Source organism: Hibiscus syriacus, unplaced genomic scaffold (genome assembly GCF_006381635.1).
Source record: "Hibiscus syriacus cultivar Baekdansim isolate YM2019G1 unplaced genomic scaffold, ASM638163v2 tig00010927_pilon, whole genome shotgun sequence".
Lineage (NCBI taxonomy): Eukaryota > Viridiplantae > Streptophyta > Magnoliopsida > Malvales > Malvaceae > Hibiscus > Hibiscus syriacus.
The window spans coordinates 660,639-669,553 of NW_024062238.1; the positions used below are offsets into that span (position 1 = coordinate 660,639).

Below are 8,915 nucleotides of genomic sequence, written 5' to 3' on the forward strand. Positions count from 1 at the left end.
TTTCATAACGCGGATGCAGGTAGGCAGCGTCTGGAATATATCGCTCTAGCCATATAATACCGAAACCACAAGCCTACTGCAGCTCTATCTCTATCGGTGGGAGGTAGAAACTCTGTGCTTCCCGTCGTCAAACGCACCAAGCACATGCATACGAGAGGACCACAATCCCCTCTGGCTCCCGGCAATTGTTGTGGCACGGTCTCGTCTCTGACAACTGTGACATTGAACTTCTTTGGCTTCTTGTGTCCAGAATGAGTCCAATAATTAATCCCATCCAAGAATTTAGCCAAATGAGAGCACCATCCCTTGATAATATCTCTCAAATCAGACAGTGATATGTAATTTATCATGCTGTCATATACTATTATCTTCAGGGATGGGAGCTGAAGTTGGACGAGAAGCCAATGACGACGTTCCAAAACAGGGATAAACACCTGCAATCATAAGTAATAATTCATTTATTTGCGCACTTATTTATGAACACCTTTAAAAAATTTAAAAAATAAGCACTAACCTTATCGACCTCCCACAATGCAGGATAAAGTTTAGCTTGTCCATTGCCCAATGAAAATGATTCATCTCATTGATTCTTCAAGTGAACTGTGTGAAAAGCCGCAGGCATTATTGTATATCGCAAATTTTTTTATTTTTCCTAAGCTTCCTTATTATTAGAAGACGTGACACCCACGCATCGATATGCTGTTTTACAAAAAAAGACATATATTAGTGAATTACATTAAATTTTAAAAAAATTAATCAAAATCATATATAAGTCAAATATAAGACTTACCTCCCCATCGAAATAGCCACTGTCTTCAACCCCTAATAACACACCCCACCAAGACCGATTAAGCAACAAATATATCTCATCGTTGAGTTTGCTTATGTCAGTGTAACACCCTTGGCTCCGCTCATGTAGATAAAAATCAACTGCGGTTTTCATTTCGCGTTGCGATTTGTGTTTCGCGTTGCGATTTTCATTTCGCATTGCGATTTTGTCGTTGCGATTTTCATTTCGCATTGCGATAGCTATTTCCGCGTTGCGATAGTCATTTTCGCGTTGCGAAAGTAAGTTTCGTGTTGCGAAAGTAAACTATTCTTCTTCTTGAATGTTTATATATGTTGTCCTTTTAAATGTTTATATAAGTGCTTACTTCTGGAATGTTATCTGATGCATTTTGTGAACTATGATAGAATAATGACTTGGGTGAATACAATGCAAGTTTGAAACATATTTGTCTTTGTTTAATATCATGTCTGTTTATTTACTGATTTATGTATTAATTTTTTTAGCGGCCCGATCATCGTTGAGTTTGTGTAACATATTTGTACTTGTTTAATATCATTTCGCATTGCGATTTTGTCGTTGCGATTTTCATTTCGCATTGCGATAGCCATTTCCGCGTTGCAATAGTCATTTTCACGTTGCGAAAGTAAACTATTCTTTTTCTGCAAATTGAAACTTGAATGGATTGCATTACTTCAACCAAAAGACAAAAACAAAACCAAAAACAAATACTAACAAAAACAGTTTAGCAGTATTGGCAGCAACCGACTAAGTGAAATGGTTAATCTAAGTGAAATTACGAGTAAATTTATCATCAAGTTAAATATGAAAAATCTTAAACTTACCTCGTTGCATAGAGTATGAACCTCATTTTGCAATGATACTACCATCTCACGTAGAGCGGCTACCTCATCGCATAAAGTAGACACCTCAACACGCCATGCACCATCGTCTTTGCGTAAAGTACCGACCTCCTCACGCAAGGCATTGACCTCATCACGTAACTCTCCTAACTCATCCTGTGGAGGTGGAGAACAAGGAGATAAACGTCGTGTCATCTTTGACGGTCGCTTATCTTGCGGTGATGGTGGAGAAGAGGCTCGATGATTTGATAGAATAGGTGATGGCTGTCGTTGTGGAGGTGTATAGTCGGGTCGATCAGGTGATGGCTCTGGGTGAGGTGATAGCTCTGGGTGAGGTGATGGCTCCCGAAGTGGAGGCTGCTCATCATCCGTGCCATCAAAAAAACGCTTACTAGCTTGCCACCAATCAGTGGCAAGCTCAGCTTCCGTGGGTGTCAGCCTCTGTAATGGAGTGTTGGCCTCCTAACAATATAAAAGCTCAAACAAAGTTAAACGTGTACTAGTAATAACTTGTTTATAAACATATGGTAGTATTTATGTTAACTTACATTATTTATTGTCGTATACCGTAGTAAATCTTCCCATTGCAAGGTCCGTTTCCTCTTCCAAGAAATAGCCATGGGAATATCACTTGAAGTTTTTATTGCATATGTCTTCATGGCGGGAAAGGCCTCAAATATCCAAATCTACAAACAATATAATAACAAACATTAGTAATTGTTAAATAATTACTTATAATTTGGAAACATTATATAAAAATTCTTACCTTAAAGGCCCAAATAAAGCCTGTCAAAGTGTATTTGGAACCATCGCCATGCAAACTTTTTCGATCATCCAAGGCAGACGATAACTTATTCCATGTAGCTTTCCATAAATACGAGCCACATGGAAACAGGTTCCACGCATTTAGGTCTTCTACCAATTTGATTAGATCATTCGGAATAGGTTGTCTGGCCTCTCTGCCTAAAACGCCGGCATGCAAAAGTATTAGAAGGCATACTCGGACAACATCGACGTCATCCATCCGAGTAAAACCATCTTTCTTATTCAATAATATCATCAGGTCTTCCACGTGTAGATTCGGCCTCTCCAGCTCAGGAAAAACCCGGGATAACCATGATGGGCGGGTAATGTGTCTAGTGTACCGACCTATATCATCGTGTCCGAAGCGTAGACCGGTGATTAAGCAAAACTCCTCCCGCCCAAAACACGTATACGCCGGTGGAAAATCAAACCATATCTCTTCATCACGACGTTGTATAGTATCTGGTAGATCCCTAGTCATGGTTTGAAGAAACAGGTGTGTCAACATCGCATCTCCACCGGGATGTTGTACTTTCAGCCATGGCCCGAAGCAAGTATCCTCAAACATTTTTCTTTGTGCAGGTGAAAGCTTCGACGCAATTGTTTTGGCCAGGCTGACTTTATTTCTTAAGGTCAATTGAGCCGAATAAAAGTTCTACAAAAACAATAAACATACTAAGTTAGATATACCAAAAACTACACTGTGAAGATATACCAAAAACAATAATAAACATAAAGAGTAGTTTTATTCTTCAAACTTAAATTTGCAACACTGTGAATTTCTTATTTGTCTTTGTTTTTTGGTTGAAGTAATGCAATTCATTCAAGTTTCAATTTGTAGAAGAAGAATAGTTTCTGAAAATGAAAATCGCAACACGAAAATGACAATCGCAACGCGAATTTGACTATCGCAACGAGAGAATAAAATCGCGTTGCGATTTTGTCGTTGCGATTTTCATTTCGCGTTGCGATTCTCGGTTGATTTAATAAGCAATCTAAGTGAAATGGTTAATCTATTATTGAAATTACCAGTAAACTTATCATCAATTTCAATATGAAAAACCTAATAATAATGCAAAATTTTCAAAAAAGAAAATAATTAAAAAAACTAACCCTCGGTGGTTGATTTGGTTGATTTTCCATTTCTGATTGTGAGGGTGGCTCTGAGAGATGGAGATAGACGGATTTCGCTGGAGATGGGGACGGATTTCGTCGGAGATGGGTGAGAGAGTGAGAGATGGAGATGAGACTGAGTTGTGATTTTAGGTTTTAGGTTATGAGTTGCGATTACGGGATATACTGTGGACGGTTCAGTGTTCCAATATATTAATATTCGTGTTTGGAATTTGAAAATAAAATACGCTTTGCTATACTAATGGCGCTTTGAAAATCGCATTGCGATTATGTATTATCTCGTTGCGAAAGTCAGTATTGAGTTGCGAAATTAAGTATCGAGTTGCGAAAGTCAGTATCGCGTTGCGATTTTGTATTATCGCGTTGCGATAGTCAGTACCGCATTGCGATTTTCCAAATTCGCGTTGCGATTTTCTTATTCGCATTGCGAATTGGGAAAATCGCAACGCGAAATTGGAAAATCGCATTGCGATAGTCATAATTGCGTTGCGAATCTGGAAACTGATTTGCGATAATGGAGATCGCGTTGCGAATTAGCGATCACATTGCGATTTTGTTGGTCATTTTGGCAAATCCGAAAAAAATTGGTTAAAATCGTATATTATATGGGATTTTGGTCACTGAGGTTATTTTCTCTAAAGTATATTATATTTTTCATTTGAGTACCTAAAATATTTTTAACTAATTTCATATGCTAACTTTTTAAAATTTAGATGAAAAATATAATATACTTTAGGTACATATTTTAACTAAAAAAATACTTTAATATCTACTTTCACCAAAATAATAACTTTAATTACTTAATTTAACCAAGAAATGCTTGAGATAAAATCACTATAAATTCATTTGTTTTAAATAATTTTTTATATTTTTATTATAATTTAAATCAATATTTTATATTATTTTAATAAATAATTTAAAGATCATCTAAATATTTTAATTTATAATTCTATATTTAAAATATTAATCTATATTCTAAAAAAATACATTTTAACAACAATATCAAAACCCTACATCTTAAATCAACCAACTTTATCACCTAATTTTTCAAAAAAAAAAAAAAAAAAAAAACTATAAAAACACAAGTAATCATACAACGAAGTTGGCATGATCTGATATCCAAAAAAAAAAAAAAAAAAGAAGTTGGCATGATCTCTTTAGTTTAGTGTGTATATGATGTGGGAGATTCATGATTTTGTGAAAGTCAATGACTTATTGGGCTGATTATCCTTTCCCTCTTTGTCTCTTCTGAGTTTATCCTCACTGATCCCCTCTGGCTCTGCTTCTTTCATTACCTCAATGCCCTGCCGCTAAAATTCCAGGTCTCCCACTTCATATCCAAACCCTTAACTCTGATTCAACATCATCCAATCTTTAACCCTTTTGGGATCAGCACCCAATTTTAGCTACCAACTACGAGGCAGACCTCGTATCCCCCTTCAACTTATCGTGAATTTTCTTCCATTTCCCTCCGCAGATTCGGGCCTACGGTTGAATTGCTGAAGAGGGGTTCGTTGATTGGGTACTTGCTGATCTGGGTTTCTTCCAAATCTTCAAATTTGGATAAGATTGAGTTTGAATTGGCTTGGGAGTGGCTGAACGAGCTAGGGTTTTGATAACTTTGATTCTTCTTCTTTTGATAAAGTGTGTGCGCATCGATGGAGGCTTATAAGACATGGGTTAGGAGGAACAAAGACTATGTACACTCTTTGGAGTCTCTTGCTAATGTAAGCCTGTATCATTTTTTTTTAATCTTTCTAAAGTTTTATAAGGTCAACTTTTGTTTTCCTTGTTTGGGAAGGTTATTTTTGATATCTTTTACTATATGTTTTTTGCTAAATGACTTATAAATCTATTTTTTTAATGTTTAGGTGGATTGAATTTATTATCTCTGCTTATGCTTCTATGTTTTTATCCATAGTTTATTTTTTGTTTGATTTAGAGTGGGTGCTTTATGCTGATGTAAATTCTGGATACTGCCTCCTCCATCTTTCCTCTGCAAATAATGAGATGAAAAGTGAAGGGCATCTCTTTTAATATAAAATTAAAAGAGGAAGAAAAGATATCCAATTTTACTTGTGTTTTTTCAGATATTGAACGTGGAAACACATTACTGCTAAAATGTAAAAACGATAGGTTATTATGTGGGTTAGAATGATGATTATCTTTGGGAGATTTCGATTTGCATCTCCGAGAAGATAGATTATTTCTTTTGCAGTTGTGCATACTATACGTTCCAACTCCATAGTTGAGGTTTATTCTTCTTCTATGGACTATGAAATATAGGTCGAGTATTTGGATTATATTATCCTTTTTGGTTACGAAAGTGCTTGGAAGTGCGGGCAACAATTAGTGAGTGACTGCTTTTGATCGTGTGTGAAATCAGACTATCTTATGCTGTTATTGAAAATTGTTGTGCAGGGATTGACGTGGCTTCTTCCTGAACGGTTTTCTACTTCAGAGATAGGGCCAGAAGCAGGTTTTGTGAAACTTTGGTAACATTGGCTGTTTCTTGATAGCTTAGAAACTGATAAGAGTTCTCCCTCCCTTGACCCCTACTTGTTTTAAAAGTAATCATCTACTCGATTTAAAAGAAATGAATTAACCTGTTACACGTGGCGTTTAATTACTTCCTTATAGGGTCTATTTAAATGTAGCACCTCCTCATTTCCTTCATTTGCCCCCTTGGCTTGTACCAATCAGTGCGAAGATTGAGTTGTATTTATCTTTTTCATAGACTGCTCTACTTTTTTAACCTATTGAATTATTTGTTAAATCTATGCAGTAACTGCATTTTTGGGGATAATCACTGCCCTCAACGAGCATATAATCGATACTGCTCCTTCCGGGAGGCAACCTGGCTCTGTTGACCCTTCATCATTCCCTTATGGGTTGTGCATATCGGCACTGAAGGACTTGGAAACATTAATTGAAGTTGTTGCAGAGCATTACTATGGTGATAAGAAATGGAATTTCATTGCTGTTACAGAAGCTATCAAGTAAGAAACCTCCGATTATATGATGTATGAAACTTTAAATCTTCGCCTAGGCTTATCTTCCTAAAATATTTGGCAGTATGCATTTGCCTAATAATTTTTGTACTTGATGTAGGGTGATGGTTAGATTAGCTTTATTCTGGAATAGTGGATATAAAATGCTTCTTCATGGAGGAGAGACACCAAATGTTGAAAAAGGTTCGGACGATACAAGTTCACAACATAGTATTGGAGGTTTTGCTGGACCTGGAGGTCATCATCATGGACCTGGTTGGTTACCGAACAATCATGGGCAAAAACCATGGTCTTTTGAAGGAAGGGCGTTGTCTGCTTTGAGCAGGTTTGGAGAGAGTGCTAGGACGTCATCCGACCCTACATGGATCCGGAGAATTACACAACAGCGTGCAATTATGGAGCCCCCAAGTGATTATTTACTTAATATTTCACGATATGTTACTAATTGTGGGAATTGATGATGGAGAAGCCTGCTAATTTATGCATTTTATTCCTTTTGCAGCTTCAGTTATTAAAAGACCTACTCTTTCCATGATTTTGTCGGAGAAGGGCGTTAACGGAGCTTTATTTATTCTGGGGGAGATCCTTTTTATTACAAGACCGCTTATATATGTTTTGTTCATCAGAAATATGGAATTAGGTCTTGGATTCCTTGGTTTCTTTCTCTGTTTGTGGACTTCGTTGGACAAGTCTTTCTATCTCATGTTACAAAATCTGGGAGGGTTGAAAGGGTGCAAAAGTTCCATCTTTCTGCCTCTGAAAAGGATGAGGTTAAGAGTCTTTAGATCAGTCATCAGCATTGCTTAATAATTAATATTCTTACTAAAATTATAGCTATGCTGATACAGACTGTATGATCCAGGTCAAACGACGGAAACTGTTGTGGGCACTTTACCTCATGAGAGAACCATTCTTTGGCAACTATACCAGGTAACTGATAAAGTATATCAATTGCGAAGTTACTTGGTAATATATGTCGTTCGTTTGCTGATACCTTTTGTATAAGTAAGAAACTCAACAAATTAGTGCATATCTGTTCTTTAGGCAAAAGCTTGAAGCCACGGAGAGGCTATGGAGCCGGTTCCATTAATTGGGACTCTAACAGGTGCATCGGACAGATCCTTTCCTTTTAATCTATTGATTATATACTTCCATGATCAAACTAATCTAGCAAGAAACTAATATGTTTGAACTTTTGGCAGGAAAAATTGTGGAGCTTATAATCGGAGTGCAGACGAGGTACACGTACATGTCGGGATCTTGAGAATGCAGCGGCAAGAAATCATGTTTTGTTGCTTTTTAACCATACTAAAGCATACAAGTATTAGTTGATAACAGAGAGTCAATTTTGTATTTTATTCCATCTATCAATGATGCAACAATACACAGTCCAGAAGTAGAAAACATGAGTTTGATTATATGGAATAGGTGTTTGTTGATTTGAATATCCAGTATTGTACTGTTCCAAAGATTGTTGCCGAAATTGTAATCATTTCTACAAATGTGTATTTTCAGTTTTTAAATATTGTTTGTTATATGCATCTTCCACATTTCTTTACAAGATGATCAAGTTGTATGATTTCGACTAAAATGAATAAATTATACATTTCAAAATGATGGACTAAAATGATCAAATTATATAATAAAGGGATTAAATTGATTTGAACCTTATATTACAGGCGCCTTCGGATAATTTGGCCAATTTAACAACCTTCAAGCTTAATACCTTTCTTGTTTGTTAGTCAAAACACACACCTTAAACCCTAACTGTCCTCATGGTCCTAACGCATCTCTCACGCCAAAAACATCCGCCACTCTTCACAGCCGTGGGGTTCCTCACGCACCACCTTTCCACCTCAAAACTCCGTGACCATTATTCCTTCCAACCACCACGGTCCCTTTTCCCAGACACTCAGAAAACTAAGTCCAGTCCTAACCCAAATTAAAAGCAGAAACCAGGTATCGACCCCCGTCGTCCCTTGATCAGCTAAAGCCGACACACTCCGATTTGCCCTTCGATTTTCGATTCAGTAACACAAGAGCAGCCCCACAGTGAGGGCCATTGGGTTGAGAGAGCCAAAGTACTCACCGTTCGGACCGAGTCGATTGGACCATGAGTGTAGGTGAAGTCACTGGAGGGTACCGAGGATCCGAAATTAGAGGCTAAGAAGAAGTTGTTGAGGGGCAGGACTCAGGGGGCACCTCTTACTGAGGCTGAGAGAAAGTTTTTGGTGGAAAAATGTCGGATAAATAGATGAAACGGAAAATAAATTTGGGTAATGCCTTCAATTTCAACTTTTTAATTCAAAAAAAAAA

The 8,915-nt window shown here is 37.0% G+C and overlaps 1 pseudogene; it reads left to right on the plus strand.

The window, feature by feature from the left end:
• Window positions 1-4,706: 4,706 nt before the first annotated feature.
• Window positions 4,707-8,061, plus strand: LOC120204459 (annotated as a pseudogene).
• The last annotated feature ends 854 nt before the right edge of the window (window positions 8,062-8,915 follow it).